The 23,366-nt window shown below is 43.5% G+C and overlaps 1 protein-coding gene across 1 annotated transcript in view; it reads left to right on the top strand.

Annotated features, from left to right (window-relative positions):
- The window catches only part of TGIF1 (TGFB induced factor homeobox 1), a 69,727-nt gene that overhangs the window by 35,561 nt on the left and 10,800 nt on the right, over positions 1 to 23,366 (top strand). The window lies entirely within an intron of this gene.

Genomic DNA, 23,366 nt, shown 5'->3' with positions numbered 1-23,366 from the left:
TCCATTGTGCTAGGCACTGTACAAATACTAAACAAAAAGTTGACCCCGTCCCAATTAAACCAGTTTTACTGCAGACTGCAATTTATGGAAGCCATTGCAGTTTTCCTGCTATACCTGTGTGTGTGTGCATCTGTCCAGGTTCTTAATCCTTTAAAAAACATTTAATCTTTTCAAAAAGGAGAATTTTTACATTTTAAATAATCTCAAGGCATGTGTATGCACACACCTACAAAGATGATTTAAAAATCTCCCTGATCCTGCTGTATCTCTTTATTCACTGCTTCTCCGTGCTATGTTAGAGCAGCCCAAAGGCTATTCTAATTAACACTGGGCTGCAACCGCTATAAGGGTTTGAAAATGCAGCCCAGGATCAATGCAGCAATATGAGAATCCTTGCCACAGCCTTTTCCCTTTCCTTTCCTTCCCCTGCCCAAACACACACATGCCCCCCTGCTAGTCTGGCAGCATGCTGGAGTGCAGGGGAAGAAAGGAGCTGAGAAGTGCAGGTGAGTAGTGTCTAAAGTCCTTATGTCAGCTCTATATCACAAGAAGGTCACCTTTACGCTGGGTCAGACTAACTTACTCTAGGATCACATTATGTCAGCAGTGTGGTCCAAAGCATCTTGCCCAGTGTTTCTGACCCAAATACCAAACTGAGGTTGTATCAAACGAGAACAGCCCTGGTTTCCTAGCCATGTTCAATAAACAACGTTAAAATGTAAAAATTGGTAGGTCAATGATGCCAAAAGGTATTTACATGTGATGAATATTTTTTATGGAACGAGGTATTACATAGAACATAAGAACAGCCGAACTGGGTCAGACCAAAGGTCCATCTAGCCCAGTGTCCTGTCTTCCGACAGTGGCCAATGCCAAGTGCCCCAGAGGGAATGAACAGAACAGGTAATCATCAAGTGATCTATCCCCTGTCTCCCATTTCCAGCTTCTGGCAAACAGAGGCTAGGGACACCATCCCTGCCCATTCTGGTAAATAGCCATGGATGGACCTATCCTCCATGAATTTATTTAGTTCTTTTTTTTAACCCTGTTATAGTCTTGGCTTTCACAGCCTTCTCTGGCAAAGAGTTCCACAGGTTGACTGTGCATTGTGTGAAGAAATACTTCCTTTTGTTTGTTTTAAACCTGCTGCCTAATAATTTCATATGGTGACCCCCTAGTTCTTGTGTTATGAGCAGAAGTAAATAACACTTCCTTATCTACTTTCTTCACACCAGTCATGATTTTATAGACTTCATCATATCCCCTCTTAGTCATCTCTTTTCCAAGCTGAAAAGTCCCAGTTATTACTCTCTTCTCATAATCTCTTCTCTTACGGAAGCCACACCATACCGCTAATCATTTTTGTTGCCCTTTTCTGAACCTTTCCTATTCCAATACACCTTTTTTGAGATGGGAGTGACCATATCTCCACACAGTAGTCAAGATGTGGGCGTACCATGGATTTATATAGAGGCAATATGATATTTTCTGTCTTATTATCTATCCCTTTCTTAATGATTCCCAACATTCTGTTAGCTTTTTTGATTGCCACTGCACATTGAGTGGATGTTTTCAGAGAACTATCCACAATGACTCCAAGATCTTTCTTGAGTGGTAACAGCTAATTTAGACCCCATCATTTTACATGTTTAGTTTGGATTATAATTTCCAATGTGCATTACTCTGAATGTAACAACATTGAATTTCATCTGCCATTTTGTTTCCCAGTCACCTAGTTTTGAGAGATCCCTTTGTAGCTCTTTGCAGTCTGCCTGGGACTTAACTCTCGAGTAGTTTTGTATCTGTGATGTGTCATTCCATATTCTTTATGAAAATATGCTTATGACATGAATATGATGTAATCGATATACTTTATGACAGATGGCACGTGAGATATCATTAGAAAGGTTATGATTTACTGAATGCGATTATCCAATTTGTAACCCTGTATCAATATTGACTATGTATCTGTAGTCCAACTATGTGACTTTGGGTGATGCCCCCTGCTAACACTTCAGGTACAACAACAGAAAAGCCAGACAGGGTGGATGGCCCATCAGCAAGGACAATAGATTGTGAAAAGCTTGGCCTTTCTGGACACTCCACACTGCCAATGACTCATGGACACAGAGTCAGTTGAGTCAGGTGGTCTTGTCACCTGATACTAAAACATTACTGGAACGTCTTATAACTTTCCACTGTAAGGGAAGGGGTGGGGGTCAAGTTTGGGAAACAGGATTCCTGCCTTATGAAAATCCCATTTAAGGGTGGGGAGGAAGGAAAACAGGACTTCTCCTCTCCATGGCCTGTCTGCCCAAGAAGACTGAAGGCAAGGGGGGAGTTCAGACTGAGACGGGTCCAGTCTCAAAAAGGAATATAACTGGAACTTTGAACCACAGAAACTTTGCAATATGCCTGCAACAATATCTAGGGTGAGAAATACTATTTGTAACCAATTTCTTTAGTGAAACTAGCTTAGTTTTTGGGTTTGATTTCATTTGCTCAGTAATCTGCTTATTGGCTGCCTGCTTGTAAGATTCTGCGGAAGAGCAGCAACTTTACAAGGGAGCATTGCACAAGTTCCGCTTCTCTGCCTCCTCTCCCTCCCTCCCAGCACTCACCCCATGCTTAGGACTTTCTGAGAGGGAAGGGCAGAAGCGGGGACCCCCGTGTCTCCGCTCCTCCCCCCTCCCTCCCAGAAAGCCCTAAGCACCGCAAAAAAGCTGTTTGGCGCCCTTAGGACTTTGCGGGGAGGGATGTGGTGTGTTCTGGAGAGGAGGTGGAGCAGGGGTGGGAGGAGGTGGGCCTGGAGTGAAGCAGGGACAGGAAGACGTGGGCCTAGAACATTCCTGCCAAATCCGAGCCTGTTCTCCAGGGAAGCTGATGCTGCAAAGGTGCTTCCTAGTGTCCTTGCCTGCAGCAGGCTGTACCTGTGTGGGGTAAGCCGAGGCACTTCCCAACCACAGTACAGTACTGTAAGGTATACAGTATAATGCCTTTTGTCTGCCCCCCCAAAATTTCCTTGGAACCCAACCCCCCGCATTTACATTAAATCTTATGGGACAATTTGTTTAACATTGTTTCACTTAAAGTTGCATTTTTCAGGAACATAACTACAACATTAAGTGAGGAGTTACTGTATGTTGAATAGAACTGGTCCCAGTAGAGACCCCTGGGGACACCACTATTTACCCCTCCGCAGTTTGAAAACTGACCATTTATTCCTACCCTTCGTTTCTTATCTTTTAACCAGTTACCAATCCACGAGAAAACCTTCCCTCCTATCCCATGACAGCTTACTTTGCTTAAGAGCCTTTGGTGATGGATCTTGTCAAAGGCTTTCTGAAAATCTAAGTATACTATATCCACTGGATCCTCCCTTATACATATGCTTGTTGACCCCTTCAAAGAATTCTAGTAGATTAGTGAGGCGTGATTTCCCTTTACAAAAACCACATTGACTCTCCCCCAACAAATTACATTCATCTATGTGTGTGACAATTTTGTTCTTTACTATAGTTTCAACCAGTTTGCCCGCTACTGAAGTCAGGCTTACTGGCCTGTAATTGCCAGGATCACCTCTGGAGACCTTTTTAAAAATTGGCATCACATTAGCTATCCTCGAGTCATCTGGTACAGAAGCTGATTTAAATGATAGGTTACAGACTACAGTTAGTAGTTCTGCAATTTCATATTTGAGTTCCTTCAGAACTCTTGGGTGAATACCATCTGGTCCTGGTGACTTATTACTGTTTATCAATTTGTTCCAAAACCACCTCTAAGAACACCTCAATCTGGGACAGTTCCTCAGATGTGTCACCTAAAAAGAATGGCTCAGTTTTGGGAATCTCCCTCACATCCTCAGCCATGAAGATTTATGCAAAGAATTAATTTAGTTTCTCCGCAATGGCCTTATAAGTCTTCAGTGCTCCTTTAGCATCTTGATCGTCGGTAGCCACACTGGTTGTTTAGCTGGCTTCTTGCTTCTGATGTACTTAAAAAATTTTTTGCTATTGAGTCTTTGGCTAGCTGTTCTTCAAATTCATTTTTGGCGTTCCTAATTATATTTTTACACTGCATTTGCCAGAGTTTATGCTCCTTTATGTTTTCTTCAGTATGAATTAGCTTCCACTTTTTAAAGGATGCCTTTTTGCCTCTTACTGCTTCTTTTACTTGGTTGTTTAGCCACAGGGGCACTTTTTTGGTTCTCTTATTATATATATTTTGTATGTGTGTGGGGGGGTTTTAATTGATCTTAGTGTAGTTCTTGCTGTATATGTGGCATCACAAAACTCACCATCATTGGCATGCTTCCCCCCTACCCCCCCAGTCATAGAAACCAGGCCTACCCTGGCAAAATTCAGAGGTAATTCACTACTAGTGTAGTTCTATTAATGGTAACAGTGATGGAAGCTATAGCATAGGTTAAACCCTTTTTGCCATGGCATCTAGGCATTTCTACCCCCATGTCCTGCTCAGAGATGGGTGAGATGACACAATGGTGAAAAACCTGAGTATTGCCCACCCTACAACTTCCTCTATTACTTTCCCAGGTGATGCTGTTCCAATAGCGGTTATGCATCCAGTGCCTAGGTGCAGAGAGACCAGTGACTGAAAGGACTTGCAGAGTGAACTATTTTCATACCTAGAAGTGGTGCTGGTCATGTCTGCGGCACATATGGTGGGAAAACATTCACAGAAAAATGTTTCCCCATTATTTGCCCAGCCTCAGTGACTGGTGTGGACATGGTTTTTCAGACAGGAAAATAGACATGGCAAGATTTAAGGACTTTCCAAGGTGGCAGGAACAGAATTCCTAGTCTCCTAATCACTAGACCATACTTCACACGTTTACACAAATTCAGGTGTTTGAGGCCTTATTCTGAAAATTGCTGCCAACATGACTATTGCAAGTAATATTGTAAATACCAGATAAAAGCCTAAAATTAAGTTGATCTGAACTGAATCCCAGATGCCAGTGTGTAATCTGTCAGAGGATTATATCATACTCTTGTGGTTGGACACACAGAAGAACCTCAGAGTTACGAACTGACCAGTCAACCACACACCTCATTTGGGACCAGAAGTACGCAATCAGGCAGCAAAGAGGAAAAAAAAAGAAAAGCAAATACTGTATAGTACAATACTGTGTTAAACTACTAAAAAAAAAGGGAAATTTTAAAAAAAGGTTTGACAAGGTAAGGAAACTGTTTCTGTGCTTGTTTCATTTAAATTAAGATGGTTAAAAACAGCATTTTTCTTCTGCATAGAAAAGTTTCAAAGTCAATGTTCAGCTGTAAACTTCTGAAAGAAACCCCATAACGTTTTGGTCAGACTTCCGAACATTTCAGAGTTACGAACAAACTCCATTCCCAAAGCGTTTGTAACTTTGAGGTTCTACTGTATTCTTCTCAAGCTATGGCATTATGATCATAATCATGTTAAAAAACCTCTTAAAATACACTCCTCAACTGGTACTTGATGGAGAGTAATGCAGATTTGATAGTTTGGAGCTCAGAGATGGGTAGCTGCTCTGTTAAGTCCCAAACATTAAATATCTGGAAACCACTACAAGGCAGAATCAGATAAAGATGCCTAAAATAACCCTTTGTTTTTTGTGAAACAGCAAGAGAAGCTGGATGTCCTAATTGGCTTTCAAACATTAACTTTTATTTACTTTAAAAGATGCCAATATTCTTCTATCCCTTGGCACTTATGGGGAATGGGGAGAATTTCCTGCATGCTGAGCACTGAAACAAAAATGCAACAGCATATAGTTTTGGAAGCTCCCAAACTGCTAGCAGCAAGGGGTTATAAATAACCTCTCCCTTAGATGATAGAAATAAATAGTTATGAAATATATTAAAACAAACTATATACTCTTTGATCTGTGTATGAATAGAGGCTCTTTCTCTATTACCAAAGATGACATCATTAGAAATGGGAGACTGAAATAAATGGCTTGTCATCAGTTATCTATCATCTTTGTTTTGTAAACTTCACTTCCTGGTCTGTTATAATTTAAAAGTGAATGCAGGCTTTATCAATTTCTTCAAACAAGTTCTCCCACATTTTGACAAGGGCAGGATCAAAACAAGTTGAGGTAACAACTAACAGTGTTGTACAGAAATCAAAAGCCTGTTATTTCATTGCCAAAAAAAAACAAAAAACAAGCTTATTTCTTTTGGGAGGAAAAATGAGTCAACCTCAAACAGTGTTAATAAATTACCATCATCTGCATTACAGCTGTAGAATTCCTACAGTTAATCTTTACTCAAATATATTTTAACAGCAAAGCAGCACAACTGAGGCTTGTGTACAGATGGCCCATCAACTCTATAAAAAGACCTGCTTTTGAGTAAGTTACAACATGGTTGTCTCCTGACACAGTTTAAAAAAAAAAAGTTATATTTTGCAGTGACATGACAGTATTCTAGCAACACTGCAGAACTGCACAAGACAAGGTTAGGTCTAATCTTCACTGCAAGACAAAACTATGTTTTTACCATGGCATCAAGGGATAACTCTTGTAATTGGGTCCTATGTCTGCCATTTGTAAATTGTAGATGAGCCTATAGACTGACAGTGAAGTATTCCATCACCTTGTACTCTTGGACATCCTCTCTTTCTCTTCCCCAGTACAGCTCAGAATTTCTCTCTCCAATATATTAGTCATCTTTTATATCCTTTTGTCTATCCTGCCAAACAGTTACATTTTATCAACGTGCTGATCAGATCCATTCAGACTAGGGAGACTAATTTAACGAGAAGGGCAAACTATCTGTAGGAGCATAGGACTAGAAGTCTTGGAATCTTGCCCCACTGATTGAAGTCAATGGCAGTTTTGCTATTAACTTTGACTTGGCTAGGATTTCACCCAGGATTCTAACACCACTTCTAACACTGGGCAAGTAACTAAACCTGTCTGCAGCGGTTTTTCCCCTTGTAAACTGTAACGTACACTCCTAATAGGGTTATCATACCATATGAAATAGTAATAAAACAGTTTAATCTACGCTAGACAAGCACCTAACCCATTTTCACTAGCACCTCAATTCTGAAATCAGCCTGGTTCATTTTCCTAGTATAAAACCTCCCATAGACAACTGATATACAGAGGTCCATAGTTCTCCAGCAGAGGACAGTGCAACACATGTACAACATGAGGTTCATTATTTCTGACCATTTCATTTTGATTTAAATTTTGTAAAAATCCAATGGTGTTTCTATACATGTGTTCAAAATAATATCCTCTGAAAATCTTCTTGGCTACATATTATTATAAGAAGACAGCAATGAACAGTGATGAAACATTATCCTCTAGAATCTGTTTTATATTACAAAGTTATAACATTTTCATATATATAAAAAACTTCTGTACATGCAACTTAAGGATATGATCTTAGCTCTTTATCCAAGAACTTCTACCATGCTCACCACCTAAGCACCTCCTGCAATCCACACGCTCAATCATGTAAATAGTCCTTCTAAGTTCTACTCCCATGAATAAAGATTTTGGGTAAAGCTTGCCAAAGTGGAGAAAGTCTTATATGCAAGCTTAACTTTATACACTGAGTAGTGCCAATGTGTTCAGCAGAATTACTCACAGTGTATAAAATTAAACATGTGCTTAAGTCTTTGCGGGATTTGGTCCTAACTAATCGTTAGCATCATTGATACGCTTATGGTAATTTACAATTATGGTTTATACTTCTCAACAAACTAGCCAGAAAGCATACATTTCCCATCATTACAGAACCTATTCCTATGCAAACATCTCAAAATACCTTGCAAAGTCAACAAAAGTAGTTCTTCCTAGGAATGAGGGTCATTTTAAATTCAGGTATTCACTTGTAAATATAAAGTACACTGATCAACAGTCTATGGTGGTAGCTGTACCAACACATTGTTGCAATGAAACAGACAATACACATACACTCTATGGCCTTGTCTACACTACAAAGTTGCAGCGCTGGTGAGGGGGTTACAGCGCTGCAACTTAGGATGTGTACACACCTGCAGGGCATTACCAGCGCTGCAACTCCCTGTTTGCAGCGCTGGCCGTACACCCGGTCGTGCCTCGGGTGTAGAGGATCCAGCGCTGTCATCAGGTGTAGACACTCACCAGCGTTTTTGTTGACCTCCGTGGAATAAGCAGGTATCCCCGCGGTGTGCTCTGGCGTTCCCCAACCCCCCCTCCAAGCAGGTCTTCTTCCCCGCGGTTTGCTCTGGCGTTCCCCGACCCCCCCCCTCCAAGCAGGTCTCCTTCCCCGCGGTTTGCTCTGGCGTTCCCCGACCCCCCCTCCAAGCAGGTCTCCTTCCCCGCGGTTTGCTCTGGCGTTCCCCGACCCCCCCTCCAAGCAGGTCTCCTTCCCCGCGGTTTGCTCTGGCGTTCCCCGACCCCCCCTCCAAGCAGGTCTCCTTCCCCGCGGTGTGCAACAGCGCTGCAGCGTGGCCACATCTAACACCACTTGCAGCGCTGGTTGCTGTAAGTGTGGCCACTCTGCAGCGCTGGCCCTATACAGCTGTACTAATACAGCTGTAACAACCAGCGCTGCAAAATTGTAGATGTAGACATACCCTATGTATTAGTTACTCTTTCCCTTGAGTGGTAGGATTTACCACAAAAAAAAAAATAAGCCTTCTCTTTCATGTACACCCACATAGTTTTACTGTAAGGTAAGAGTCAACCTATGCTGTTTCATAGCATGTTAAGATAGCATTAATAAAACACCCAAGAAAACAAGCTTCTCACCTTAGTAGTATGTTAACTATCTTTATTAGGACTCTTACATCACCCATCATCTTGTATACGCTTTAACATCCTTGTTCAGTACAAATTACATGTGTCAAAATTTTAACCTCTGCAGTTTAGAACTATTCTAAAAACAGTCTACTCTGCTTTGGCTCATGAATGAGAAGTGTACCCTTTTAAACAGCAAATTTACTTCGAAATGCCTGCTTGGTAACATGATATTTAATAACACACTGATTCATTATCAGGCAATGAATGCACTGTTTTGTATGTAATCCTTACCTAGGATCAGATTTAGCCCTACATTTTAAAATGAAATACTAGTGCTGCTACCCCAAGTGCTAGACAAAACCCACAATCTCTAAAACCACACCTGGAGGGCTAGTATTTTTTGATTGCTAGAACAATCACCGCTTTAAGGATATGTACACGCACTGCTCACAGATCTTTTGGATTATTCAAATTATGAATGCTAGATATGACTTTATATATATGTAACCCCTTTGGGGTTTAGAGAGCATGGCCTCTTTAAATCTTTTTCCTAAGGGGTAGGGGGAGCAGTGAGAAAAAGGGAGGGAAACTCCAGGGTGTGGCTTTGCAGCAAGAGAGAGAAGGGCTACAGCAAGCAGGCCTCATAAAGGAAGCAGCAGAGAACCTGCCTGAGGCCTGGGAAGGACAGGGTGGCTGAGTGGGGACCCCCAAGGACAGGAGCCAGGAGGAGCTCTGTGCCAGGGAGGAATCGCCGAAGGAGGACAGGCCGGAGCTGGACCCAGTATCATGGCTGCCCAGAGCTGCATGGGGCTGTGAGTACTGGGGCTTGTGACTCTGCATGGGGAACAAGGAGCGAGGCTGCTAGCTAGTTAAGTGGGGAGGTGGTCACTTTGTGTGGCTTTGCAAAGACTGGCAGAAGAGGGCACCGGAGGGGGTCTGTTGAGCAAAGTTTACAGCCGCCGAAGACAACCAGGAGCACCCAAGACTCCTGAACTCTGTGTGCAGACACATTGCTCGGTGTCTGCCCTTCCAGACTGTGCTACCGCTGGGCCTGTGGGGGCCTTGCTTTGGATGCAACCCTGTTTTATCCATCCCCCTATATTTCCTTGTCTTGTTTTTCTCCTCTCCCTCTGTAAATAAATATTTCCCTTTCTTATATCCATTGTACTTCTCCAGTGGGTGGGAGCATTAACTCTGGGGCAGTTGGAACAGATGTGCCTGGGGTGGAAGGGATAGTGTTGACTTTGCCTAACTACACTACAATCAAGAGTACAGGGCTTTGTCCCCACTACGACTGACAGCAGGACAACTAATCAATGTTAGTTCTCCTATGATAAAAACACACCTTTCTTGGCAGTGAAGACAAAGCCAATGAAAGTTCTTTTCAAATAAATGAAACATCAGGACACAGAAAGTACACCAAATACATGTATTAGCTTTATTTTTCCCCCACTATGAGAAGGGCCAGTGAGCATTTAAGGATGTCTGAATTTAAATGCTACTAATCAGTGTTACAAGGTGCACTCACCATGGTGGTGCCTCCTGCTGGCCATCCTGGGAATTAGCTCTGGCCAGGCATTGCACCTTCTTCTTGCCTCTCATCCAGTGACCCCACTCATTCCAGGAACTGCAGCCTCCTTTTCATGACTCATCCCTCCAGGCAGGTCATGTGGGTCTGCCTTCCTAGACCAAGTTGTCCCAGGCAGACCACTCTCCACTGCCCGGTACTTGCCACATCACCAGGGACTGATAGGGGAATCTGGGCCCTCACTCTACTCCCGGCTCCAGCTCAGGGGCACTCTGGTTAGCAGCCAAGATCTGCACTATTTCTTGCTGCTGTTCCCCTGAGCCTTCTCCTATCTTCCTGGCTTCTCTTTGGGCTTGCCAGCCTCCCAATTCCCTCCTCCCAGGGAGCAACTGTGGACTACCCTCTATAGTCCCAACCCACCTCCCTGGGAGTGACTATAACCTACTTTTCTGCAATTCCCTTTTGCTTTCTGTTCCTGGGCTTTACACGGGCCCCTCATGTTCTTGCCTAGCCAAGCCTTATTTAACCAACCTCTGCTGCTCCTCCAGCTGGAGCCTGGGTCGTTAATTTGGCCTAATTTACCCACTCAGGGCCAATGTGGGAAGTACACCCCATCACAATTAGAGATAAGTCATTGTGATAAATATGACAGCTTTATACATCTCTGTGTTATTGTTCAGTATTTATGTTTGAAGCACAAATGGTCTCTCTCTACTGGGGAAAATTTTCTAATCAATCTGAATACTGGTTCAGCTAAAGCAATTTAAAAACCAGTCATACTACAGCGTAGATCTGGTTTTATGAAGCAAGCCTAGAGGTCAAAGTTAGTTACAGAAGAAATAAAAATAAATTTACAGTGTAAGTTCTACACACAAAACAGGATTTGAGTTAAGCAATGCCTCACTCTGACAGATGGTGCAAGCAGATTCAGATCCAGCCTGGGACCATCCTTCTCCATTTCAAAGTCTGTGTCCTCCAGATGCTCTCTTCTCCTTGCCCGCCCCTATCAACATCGGGAAGAAGGGGCCAAGTTATGTCACTTCCCCTCTTTTATATTTTCTTCTTGCTGGAAAGATCTTTGCTGTTACATGGGAATCAGGCAGTCCCCATTGCATACATGCTCCAAGAAGTCTTTGGGATTGCTGTTGGCCCATTAAAGGGACTCTACTCTCACATCAGCATTTCTGGCTGGTCCTTTGTTGCAATTGAAAGGTTGGCTGTGGACATCTCAACATATTTCCAGTCACACACATAGCAATGCTTCATAACGACACAATGATAGCACACACATCCAACAGGATATTAACCTTCAGCAGATCAAGACTTTTAAAACGACACTTGGAGGCATACTTTGCATAAAACAATTATATGACAGTGGTGAATATGAGGGTTCCAAGGTGCTACTTTGAGGTACAGAGCATCACAGTAATACTAACAATATACTTTGGGCATTTTCTCTCTCTCGGGAATTACAGCATATGAAGACAGAGGAAACAAGCCCCTTCGAGCTTACAGCAGAAGAGGAAGATTCTCCAGAAGCTTTGAAAAATGTTATTTGTCAAGAAATCAAAAGAATTCAAACTGTCAAATGACACCAGTTCTGGACAGAATTCTGAGATATTGGCAGCAGAAGCCAGGAGAGACGAGTTGTTTTGGCATGAGATGAATCTTCTAGTTCACATGATGTGCCACCAATGCTCTATCACAGAGGGTGCTTTCAGAACTACTCAAGCAAGTCAAATTTGGTACTTGTCAGAGTTGTATTGAACCAAGGAAAGAAATACTCTCTGATCCGATTCAGAGTTTATCATGTTCACCTGCTTCTATATCCACCAGAGCAAGCATGCCCTCCAGCAATTGGTCCTGGTGCATTGTTTGCTTGAGGGGGAAAGAAAAAAAACAAAAACAGAAAAAACCCAACCCCACACACACACACACACACGACAAGAAACGTCATAAAATAGTAACATTAGAGAACAACCAATCTAAGGGAGGGGCACTTCAAAAAAGGAGATGATCACACGTTCCACAGATATTCTGTGGAAGACTTAATTGCTAAGGATGCAGTTTAATCACTCAACATGCCTTTCTTCCTACTTGAGTAAAACAAATCTTAAAGCAAAGCCATCTTGTTACACTGCAGAAATATAATAACCTCATGATATTGCATTTTATCAGCTGATGGGGGGGGGGACAGAGAGAGACAGAGAGAGATCTTATGTATAAAATAGGTTCTTCTCCTGTCCAAGCTGCTACAAATTATAAAGCCCTACAACCTTCAGAAGTAGAATCAGCAAGCTATGCCAATAGCAAATTACAGGCAAGATTAGAAAAATACTGTGGTGCTGCAATTTCATTCCATGGACAGCATGGATAAGGCAAGTCTACCATTGTTCTATGCTGCGCAATAACATCAGCTGGTTCTATCCAAACAGCTAGTAATCTGAGGCAGGAACGCAAGTGACCCAAATGTCTCATGGGTGTCCTGGTGAGTGAGCTTGATGAACAGCTTTCAAATGAACAAGTTGGTTTGTATAAGGCCACTTCAGTCCTTTACTCTGAAATAGCCAAAATGAAAGCATCAGATCATTATCAAAAGCCAGGCAATTTCAGTTTACAGAGGTCAGCTACTTGTGTGCAGGAGTTTGTCCTTCAGTTGACAGATAAAGAGGCATATAATTCAGCCAGCAATGAGTATCATCCTTCAGAAGACATTCAAAGAAGGTGCCTCAATCTCAGAGTGCATAGTATTTAACAGTTCCAAAGTTACCACATCGTGGTACATAAGTCTTGCTGCATAGCTACACCATAAGTTTCGGTCCCACAATTAATTGACATACTACATCTTCAATTATGATGAGCTGAGGTGGTTCAACACTAATGCTGCAAAAGCTGGAGTAGAAAGACTCTTTAGGGTGTTCATTCCAGATGGAATTCTACCACTTCATGCTGGTGGAAATCTCATCCATGAAGGAGAGGATAATGTAGACAACATATGGATGGAAAGAATATCTTCCATTCAATGGCTAGAGTGGTTATTACAAGAACAATCTGTACAGAGTCCAATATCACAAGAAATATCACTGAAGTGTTGGAAAGTTTAAAAACAAAAAAACCCAAACATAATTCTGGGATGTATTAAAAGGAATGTTGTCAGAATTGCTTCTTGTCAAGTATCAGGAAGTAGCTGTGTTAGTCAGTATCCATAAAAAACAACAAGGAGTCTGGTAGCAACTCCTATTAACTAAACTAAAACGTATTAAAGAAAAGAGAGCATTGGTTAAAAGATCAGTATACATAACAGACATGAATATAATCTTGAGATTCAGATTCAAAGCAGAGATGGTGAGCTTCATAGATGCAGAGTTCTTTCAGAAAGAGAGTCTATAAGTTATAGTCCAGTGTTTATATTCAGGCTGGTCTAGTCAGAACTGGGATCTCAGTCCTTATGATTTAGGCTTCCCCTGCATGAAACCTCAAGCAGATCTGAGATGACAGGATCAGGATCCAAGTGATTTTTTTATACAGTTTCAGGCCTTCTTTGACAGCTCGGAGTCCTTCTGCGAACAATAGGCATGCAGAAGGGTGGGGAGGGATAGCTCAGTGGTTTGAGCATTAGCCTGCTAAACCCACAATTGTGAGTTCAATCCTTGAGGAGGCCATTTAGGGAACTGGGGTTAAAAAGCTGTCTGGGGATTGGTCCTGCTTTGAGCAGGGGTTTGGACTAGATGACCTCCTGAGGTCTCTTCCAACCCTGATATTCTGTGACAACTTTGAAGAGGCCTCATTTCCTAAGCACTGCTGGTAATTATTCACACAGATTAACATAAGGCAATTGCCTGTTTTTCCACCATTCACAGATGATTTGCTATGCATGTCAAAGAGATGAATAAGGCCATAGCCAATGTTTACAGTTCATTTAAATGTTAAAATGTCCTTTTGATCTCTGAATTAACAGAATATAGCATAGACAGAGAATGTTTGATTACATTGTTGACCTTTACCAATATATATGTGAAAAACAAATGTCTCCTCATATGTCTGTAAAGACTGAATTTGAGTCATTTATCCTTCAGGATGCTTAACCCTTTCTGGTCATGTATCATGACCTATAAAGGAAGATTGAAAAAAATGGGCTTGTTTAGTCAAGAACTGAAGACAGAGGACATAACCTTTTATGTACTTTAAAAGGGTAACATGGTAGCTGAGCTTTGTAACTTTGTCCTCACCCACAATTTTTTTAGGGACGATTTATACCTTCAAGTCAGCAGCACTGCTATGGGTACCCGCACAGCCCCAGAATATGCCAACATTTTTATGGCTGACTTAGAACAACGCTTCCTCAACTCTCATCCCTTAGTGCCCCTCCTCTACTTGCACTACATTGATGACATCATCATCATCTGGACACATGGGAAGGAGGCCCTTGAGGAATTCCACCAGGATTTCAACAATTTCCACCCCACCACCAACCTGGACCAGTCCACACAAGAGATCCACTTCCTGGACACTACAGTGCAAATAAGCAATGGTCACAAACACCATCCTACACCAGAAACTTACTACCACTATACTTACCTAAATGCCTCCAGCTTTCATCCAGACACAATCCATTGTCTACAGCCAAGCCCTAAGATACAACCGCATGTGCTGCAATCCCTCAGACAGAGGCAAACACCTACAGGATCTCTATCAAGTGTTCTTAAAACTACAGTACCCACCTGGGGGAGTGAAGAAACAGATTGACAGAGCCAGAAGGGTACCCAGAAGTCACCTACTACAGGACAGGCCCAATAAAGAAAGTAACAGAATACCACTAGCCATCACCTACAGCCCCCAACTAAAACCTCTCCAGCGCAACATCAAGGATCTACAACCTATCCTGAAGCACGATCCCTAATTCTCCAAGACCTTGGGAGACAGGCCAGTCTTAACTTACAGACAGCCCCCCAACCTGAAGCAAATACTCACCAGCAACTACATACCACACAACAGAAACACTAACCCAGGAACCAATCCCTGCAACAAACTCTGTTACTAACTCTTTCCACATATCTATTCAAGGGACACCACCATAGGACCTAGCCATACCATCAGAGGCTCGTTCACCTGCACATCTACCGATGTGATATATGCCATCCTGTGCCAGCAGTGCCCCTCTGCCATGTACATTGGCCAAACAGGACAGTCTCTGCACAAAAGACTAATTGGACACAATCAGACATCAAGAATTGTAGCATACAAAAACCAGTAGGAGAGCACTTCAATCTCCCTGGACACTCAATAACAGACTTAAAGGTGGCTATTCCTCAACAACAACAAACAACAAAAACTTAAAAAACACACTGCAATGAAAAACTGCAGAACTAGAATTAATTTGCAAACTGGACACTATCAAATTAGGCCTGAATAAAGACTGGGAGTGGCTGGGTCACTACAAAGAATAATTTTCCCTCTGTAGCTACTCACTCCTTCTTGTCAACTGTTGGGAATGGGCCACATCCATGATTGAATTGTCCTCATTAGCACTGACACCTCCCCCCCCCCCACCACTTGGTAAGGCAACTCCCATCTTTTCATGTGCTGTATATTTATATCCACTTACTGTATTTTCCACTCCATGCACCTGATAAAGTGGGTCATAACCCACAAAATCTTATGCCCAAATAAATTTGTTAGTCTCTAAGGTGCCACAAGGACTCCTTGTTGTTTTTACTGAAACAGAGTAATACGGCTACCTCTCTGAAAAATGATTAAAGGTCTAGAAAACATGAGCTATAGGGAATACTGACAAAAATTGGGTTTGTTTAGTCTGGAGAAGACAGAGGGGACATAACAGTTTTCAAGTACATAAAAGGTTGTTGGAAGGAGACCTCTTAACCTCTGCAGATAGGACAAGAAGCAGTGGGCTTAAATTGCAGCAAAGGCAGTTTAAACTGGACATTAGGAAAAACTTTGTAGCTGCCAGAGTGGTTAAGCACTGGAATAAATTATCTAAGGATGTTGTGGAATCTCCACCACTGGGGATTTTTAAGAGCAGGTTTAACAAACATCTGTCAGGGATGGTATAGATAATATTTAGCCCTGCCTTGAGCACAGGGGACTGGACTAGATGACCTCTCAAGGTCCCTTCCAGTTCTATGATTCTATGTCACTGTTTATCCTCATGTCAAGTGGTAACATTACCACTTGACAGCACCACATCATGACTCCTCTTAAAGTAGACATAAGCTTTCAAATGAGGTATAATGCATAGAGGGAGGTACACTAAATCAGCCAGATTGTAGTGTTTGTTGCTTGCCTACAAATTCTTGAGCTATGCTGAAAAACTGTCAACAAGGATTCCAGTTAAAATCGTGATGTTGATATAGACTCCTATGTTCTACTATAATACAAAGTGGATTTAAAACCAACAACAGGTTACACACAGAACACAAAACAGCTGAGAGACTTGTCAGTAGTAGACAAAAGTGGTCACTAATATAGACCCAGAGACCATAGGTTCCATATTTCCTGAGGTAGCCAATTCACTGACCACATTTTATTTTTTAATTCCTGAAAATGACCACCATCTAGTACAATTCATTATCCTAAATGAGATTAAAGAAAAATTTAATTCACTTTAAGAAAAAGTCACATCTGAATTTTAGTGGAGAAATTACCTTTCATAAACTTCCCCTATGGCATCTATGTGGCTTTTAATCTTTATGTAAATAAATACCATGTGCACAACTGGCTGATAAATAATGTATACTTCCAAAAAGCCTTTGACAAGATTCCACACAAGAGGCTACTACAGAAGCTAAATAGTCATGGTGGCCAGGGAGGCAAAATATTTTCACAGATCAAGAACTGGCTAAAACCCAGAAAGCAAAAAGAAGGATTTAATTAAAAGGTCAATTTTCATCAAGATTCCTTACTAGGTCTTCTGTTATTTAATACGTTAAAGATCTGGAAGAGTGGCAAGTAGTAATTCACAGATGATGCAAAGTTACTTAGGATTACTTAGAACGAGAGGACTGTGAGGAACTTCAGAGAGACCTAAATAAGCTAGGTGAAAAACCCTGGCAAATTAAATTCAGGGTTGAAAAATGCAAAGTAGAACCCAGAGGAAAAATGTTAAACTACTCATACACCTTCCAGTAAAATTGTTTAAGTACATCAGAAACAGAGAGCCTGCCAATCACTGGGAGCACTGGATAATTGAAATACTGAAGAGGCACTCAAAGAAGATAAAGCCAAGGCAGAGAAGCCTAAATGAATTATTTTTATCCATTTTCAATGCAGGGGATGCAAGGAGATTCCCACACCTGAGCCATTCTTTTTAGGTGACAAATCTGAGGAACTGTCCCAAATTGAGGTGTCAATAGAGATTTTGGAACAAATTTAAACAGTAATGTGTCACCAGGACCAGATGCTAGCCACACAAGAGTTTTGAAGACACTGTGGCAAATTGCCAGCACTATTATGATGGGTCTCACGCTGTCTGTTCTTTGGGGGTGGGTTCAGGGCACCATTTCTTGCCCCTGAATTGGAATATTAACTGCCCCAGTAGAGTGTTAGAGGAGAGAAGGGGAGGGCAGGGGAGAGGGAGGGACCTGGGCCCACCCTCTATTCCAGGCCCCAGCCCAGGGGCCCTGAAGATAGTGGTAAACCATTTGAACTGACAGTTCCTTCCCGGGCTACTTCCTTCTCCTGCCCTTCAGCTTGTGCGGGGGGCTTCCTGCCCTCCCTCTGTACTAGCCAGGTGCCCCTTTACCTAGGGTCTTGGACTTCTTAGCCCACCACAGCACTTCTCCAAACTGTTCTCTGCTCCAACACCAATCCTTTCTGTTCCAACTTCCACACTGTCTGATTGAAGCAGGGGGGTTTTATCATGTGACTGACTGCCAGGACCGGTGCTAGGGGTTTGAGCGCCCTAGGCGGACGGCAATTTCGCTGCCCTGTGCGCTGGTCCTGCGGCTCTGGTGGAGCTGCCGCAGTGGTGCCTCGGAGGGTCCGGTGCTCCGCGGCTCCGGTGGAGCTGCCGCAGTGATGCCTGCGGCAGCTCCACTGGAGCCGCAGAGCACCGGACCCTCCGCAGGCACCACTGCGGCAGCTCCACCGGAGCCGCCTGCCGCCCCCTCCGGCAAAACGGCGCCCACCATTTATTCTGGCGCCCTAGGCAATTGCCTAGGCTGCCTAAATGGTAGCACCAGCCCTGCTGACTGCAAGTGCTCTAATTGGCTTCAGGTGCTCTAGTTAATCTATAGCAAACTTTCTTCCCCTTACAGGAAATAAGGCTCCCTTCTAACCCTCTCCTGCTGCCCTCTGGCCATGCTGTATCACAGCACACAAATATGAAATTTCAAAACTATAATTGTGGTATGTAACTTATTTAAATCAACGTCTGTACCAGCTGACTAGAGGATAGTGAATGTGACACCAATTTTTTAAAAAGGCTCTAGAGGGGACCTTGACAATTACAGGTCAGTAAGGTTAATTTCAGTACCAGGTAAATTGGTTGAAACTATAGTAAAGAACAGAATTGTCAGACAGATGAACACTATTTGTTGGGGAAGAGTCAACATGGCTTTTGTAAAAGGAAATCATAACTCACCAACCTATTAATTCCTTGAGGCGGTCAAACATGTGGACAAGAGTAATCAAGTGGATATAGACTACTTGGACTTTCAGAATGTCTTTGACAAGGTCTCTCACAAAAGGTTCGTAAGCAGTCATAGGATACAAGGGAAGGTCCTCTCCTGGATCACTATCTGGTTAAGAGACAGGAAGCAAACAGTAGGAATAAACAGTCAATTTTCAGAATGGAGAGATGTAAATAGCAGTGTCCCCCAGTTATCTATACTATAAGCCGTGCTGTTCAACATATTATGAACATGATCTGGAAAAGGGGGTAAACAGTGAGGTGGCAAAATTTGCAGATAATACAGAATTACTCAAAATAGTTAAGCCCAAAGAAGACTGTGAAGCGTTATAAAGAAATCTCACTAAACTGGGAGACTGGGCAACATAATGGCAGATGAAATTCAGTGTTGATTACTTTGCATTTATGCACATTGGTAAACATAATCCCAGCTATACATACAAAATGATGGGATCTAAATTAACCCTTTCTTTACAGCAATGGGCAGCACAGCCATCCATTATACCAGGAGGAGGAAGCTAGATGATTGTGATTGTGGAGCTTATTTCTGTTCCCTTTTCCAGTGAGGCCTCCCAGCTAGAGTTGCCAGGCATCTGGTTTTCGGCCAGAACACCCGGTCTAAAAGGGACCCTGGCTGCTCTGGTCAGCATCACTAAAAGTCCAGTCAGTGGCACAGCAGGGCTCCCTGCCTGCCCAGCTCCGCATGGCTCCTGGAAGCAGATGGCATATCCCTGCAGCCCCTAGGCTCAGGGGCAGCCAGGGAGGCTCCAGACAGTGCCTCCACCCCGAGCTGTGGGGGCAGTGCTTGCGGCCAGGGGCAGTGCACAGTGCACAGAAACACCTAGCTGTGCCTCTGCCTAGGAGCCCACAAAGACATACTGGCTGCTTCTGAGAGCCACCTAAGGTAAGCACTGCACAGAGCCTGCACTCCCTCCCATGCCCCAACCCCCTGCCCCAGCCCTGAGCTCCCTCCCACACCCAAATGCCCTCCCAGACCCCACACTCCAAACCCCTCAGCCCCATCTTAGAGCACCCTGCTGTACCCCAAACCCCTAATCCCCAGCCCCACACCAGAGCCTGCATCCCCAGCCAGAGCTCTCACCCTCCCAAACATACCCCAGCCCTCTGCACCAGCTTGGAATCCACTCCCACACCTCAGCTCCCTGCCCCAGCTCAGAACCTCCTCCTGCACCCAAACTCCATCTCAGAGTCCCCACCCTGCACCCCTTCCCACCTCAAAGCCCTTACCTGCCCCACCTCAGAGCCCTCACCCCCCCACATACCCCAACCTTGAGCCCCCCTCCCACACTCCAAACCTCTAACCCACTGCCCCCACTGGGTGAAAATGAGTAAAGGTGGGGATAGCCCACAACAGAGGGAGAGAGGATGGGGCCTGAGAGAAGGGGTAGGGTAGGGGGAAGGGTGTTCGGTTTTCTGTAATCAGAAAGTTGGCAACTCCCAGCTGAGTTCTTCTGGGCAGTATCCACTGACCCCTTAGATAGCTCTGAGGAGCACTAGGCACTGTCAGTAGTTCTCTGCTTGGTGTCCCTTCTGGTTATCTGATTTTTACCCTGACCACCACTCCTGTCCCTGTTTTCTCCTTCTCAGAAATCACTGGTAATCTGTGCCTATTAGTTCCTCCCCCTTAGTTTTGGGTGGCCAAGAGCACCTGTCCTGGTAGTACTAATAATATACAACCCTCTAACTTCTAGAACAAGAGGAAGCAAGGGCATCTCAGTAACCATGATAGGCACACAACCCTGATTTATTTTCACCAAATGGCATTACTTGTTTTCCATATACTCATAATGTACAAATTAATATTTAAACTACTAACATGTTAGCAACTCCAAAGCCAATAAGAAACTAGTGAGTGAGAACATGTCTAGCTGTTATGTGGCATCTTCTAAAGCAGGGGTTCTCAACCTTTCCAGATTACCATACCCCTTTCAAGAGTCTAATTGGTCTTGCATATCCCAAGTTTTACCTCCCTCAAATACTACTTGCTTACAAAATCAGACATAAAAATACAAGTGTCACAGCACCCTATTACTGAAAAAATGTTGACTCATTTTTACCATAATTATAAAAATAGTCTACTGGAATATAAATACTGTATTTACATTTCAATATATAGCATACAGACTACAGTAATATAAAGTAGTAATTATATGAAATTTTAGTTGATACTGACTTTGCTAGTGGTTTTTATGTAGCCTGTTGCAAAAGTAGGCAACTATCTAGATGAGTTGATGTACCCCCAGGAGATCTCTTATTTATATTTTAGGATTACCTGGGAAAGATGTGCAAAACCCCAGTTATGAACTCAAATCTCTCAGCTGGGAACAGGAAAACATCAAACAAAAAATCTCATGAGTCATCACCAGTGCCTCAGAAGTAGTGTTATTTTATTTCAAGTTAAAAATACCCACTCTTGACTGGGTCTCTTGCTTTCACACTCTTAGGGGATAACTATCTGAGGCATGAATGCTTATAAAGCATCTTGAATTTTAGCTACACACTTACACCTCCCTCACCTGAGCCACAAAATTAGTCAATTAGTATGTTTTTTAAAGCCATCCACCCCCTGTGGCCAAAAAAAAACAAACGTAAGATCTACACAGCTAGTGGGAAAGGAAGCTGATTTCCCACTCCCCCAAGCTGAAGCTGCCCAACCCATCTAGTAACAACAGGAAAGTTTGAATAGCAATTTTGGTTCTGCAAACAGGTGACCCGCTCTGTTGCTGCTTTCATAGTTACACAGCATTCACTCCCTAACCCAGGCACTAGCCTGCACTGCTTGTCTCCTCCCCTACTCTCACTACACTGGCCCAAGCCTCCATGAGTCAGTATGTCTGACTGTCGCAAGGCCCTTCCCCGCTCGCTTACTCACTCGTTGCTCACAGTCTCTTTCACACAGACATACCGGATATGAGCTACCAATCTCTTTGCCAGATTGCCCTAAGTTACATAAAAGAGAACCACTAAGAAGGCAGCAGCAAACACTAGTGCCTTGTTAACTGAAATTGCTCCAAAGCCACCCTCCCCATTCCACATATGTCCCTCATTCAGAACGTCACCGCTCTTTTATCTTCAGCAATGGCAGGGTAATTACTCTATAAAAAACAGCTACAAGGTGTTTGAGGACATTTAAAAAAATACTATTGCTTCCCTTTCTGCATGAGGCGCGCATGGGCTTTTGTACCTAGCTGTAGGCTGCTGGACCTAAAGTAAAGCCATGGTTCCTGGTCTGTTTCATTGTGTAATTTAAAACCAGGTTTCCTTTTACAACCTAAACTATGGGGAGCGCTCCTTCCTTAATTCAAACACTCTTACGTGGTGTTGAGAGTGAGTGCACAGGGGCTTGTTTGCTTTCCCTGCTAAAGTTCAAGCAGAGGATAAGCCCGTTGAATTCAGCGCCTCACACGTTTTGTCAATTCTTTCATTTGTCCTGATCAAACAAAATCCAGTTTTGGAACCGATGAAGGCCGAGCACAAAGGAACTCCGGGAAAGCAGCCTTCCTTATTTTACGAGCTGGAGCCAGCTCCCATTTCAGTCAATAGAAAGACCTCGGGGGGGGGGGTCGAACCCGACAGGAACAGCTCGAGCTCCAGCATGTCTCATCTGAAAGAGTCAGACTCACAGCAAAATAAACTGTTGCTGAAACCACGTGATAACGAGAGGGATGAGTCGAGCTGTTTTTTTAAAAAGCCACGAGCGAGCATGTCTCATTGAAACGCCCAGCAAAGCCTATCAAAAAAAGTGAAAACAAACCAAAAAAACCCTTTAAAAATCGGCTTAAAATAACCCCATCACGAGAGAATCTTCTCTCACGCGGGTGGCCCTGACAAACCCGAATTAAGGGGGCTTTTGTGCTCGTTCCTCTAAAATACTAGGGGGGGTGGGAAAGAAAGAATCCCAAGGCCACCAGATCCGCGCTGGACAAGGGTCTGGCTTATTTAGCGGATGAGCCCCTACAGGCGCGTCGCGCCGTTTCCAGTCAAGGCAGCCACAGCTGGGGGCCGGCTGGGACTGCAGCGCGCTGACTCCGAGCACGCCACGCTGCGGCGCGCGCCGTGATTGAGAAGTTTGGAAGCATGTGAGGATGACAGTGTGTCTCGGGCTCCGGCGTGCCAGGAATTTCGAAACTGCCCTGCAAGCCCATCAGCATCAGAACAAGGCGGCTCCAACCATAACAACCCCCGAGCAGAAGGAGCAAAGAGCCTTCAGGCGTCTTAGTTATTTTTTCTTTTGGGGGGGGGGTCCGTGGGGTGGGGAGGAAGAGCAGGGCTTGTTCAATGCTATGCTAATCTTTTAAGCGCTCTTTTCTTGCGCTACGCTGCTTTTCTTTCTTCTCCATTCTCTTCACACTAAGGAGTGGGTGGCTCATCCGGCAGCAACAGGAGGAGGCTAAGTCAGGGGCAGCTGTCAAAATCCCCCTCTC

The sequence above is a fragment of the Gopherus flavomarginatus genome, chromosome 2 (assembly GCF_025201925.1).
Source record: "Gopherus flavomarginatus isolate rGopFla2 chromosome 2, rGopFla2.mat.asm, whole genome shotgun sequence".
NCBI classification, from domain to species: Eukaryota; Metazoa; Chordata; order Testudines; family Testudinidae; genus Gopherus; species Gopherus flavomarginatus.
This window is presented reverse-complemented; position numbering and strand designations above follow the sequence as displayed.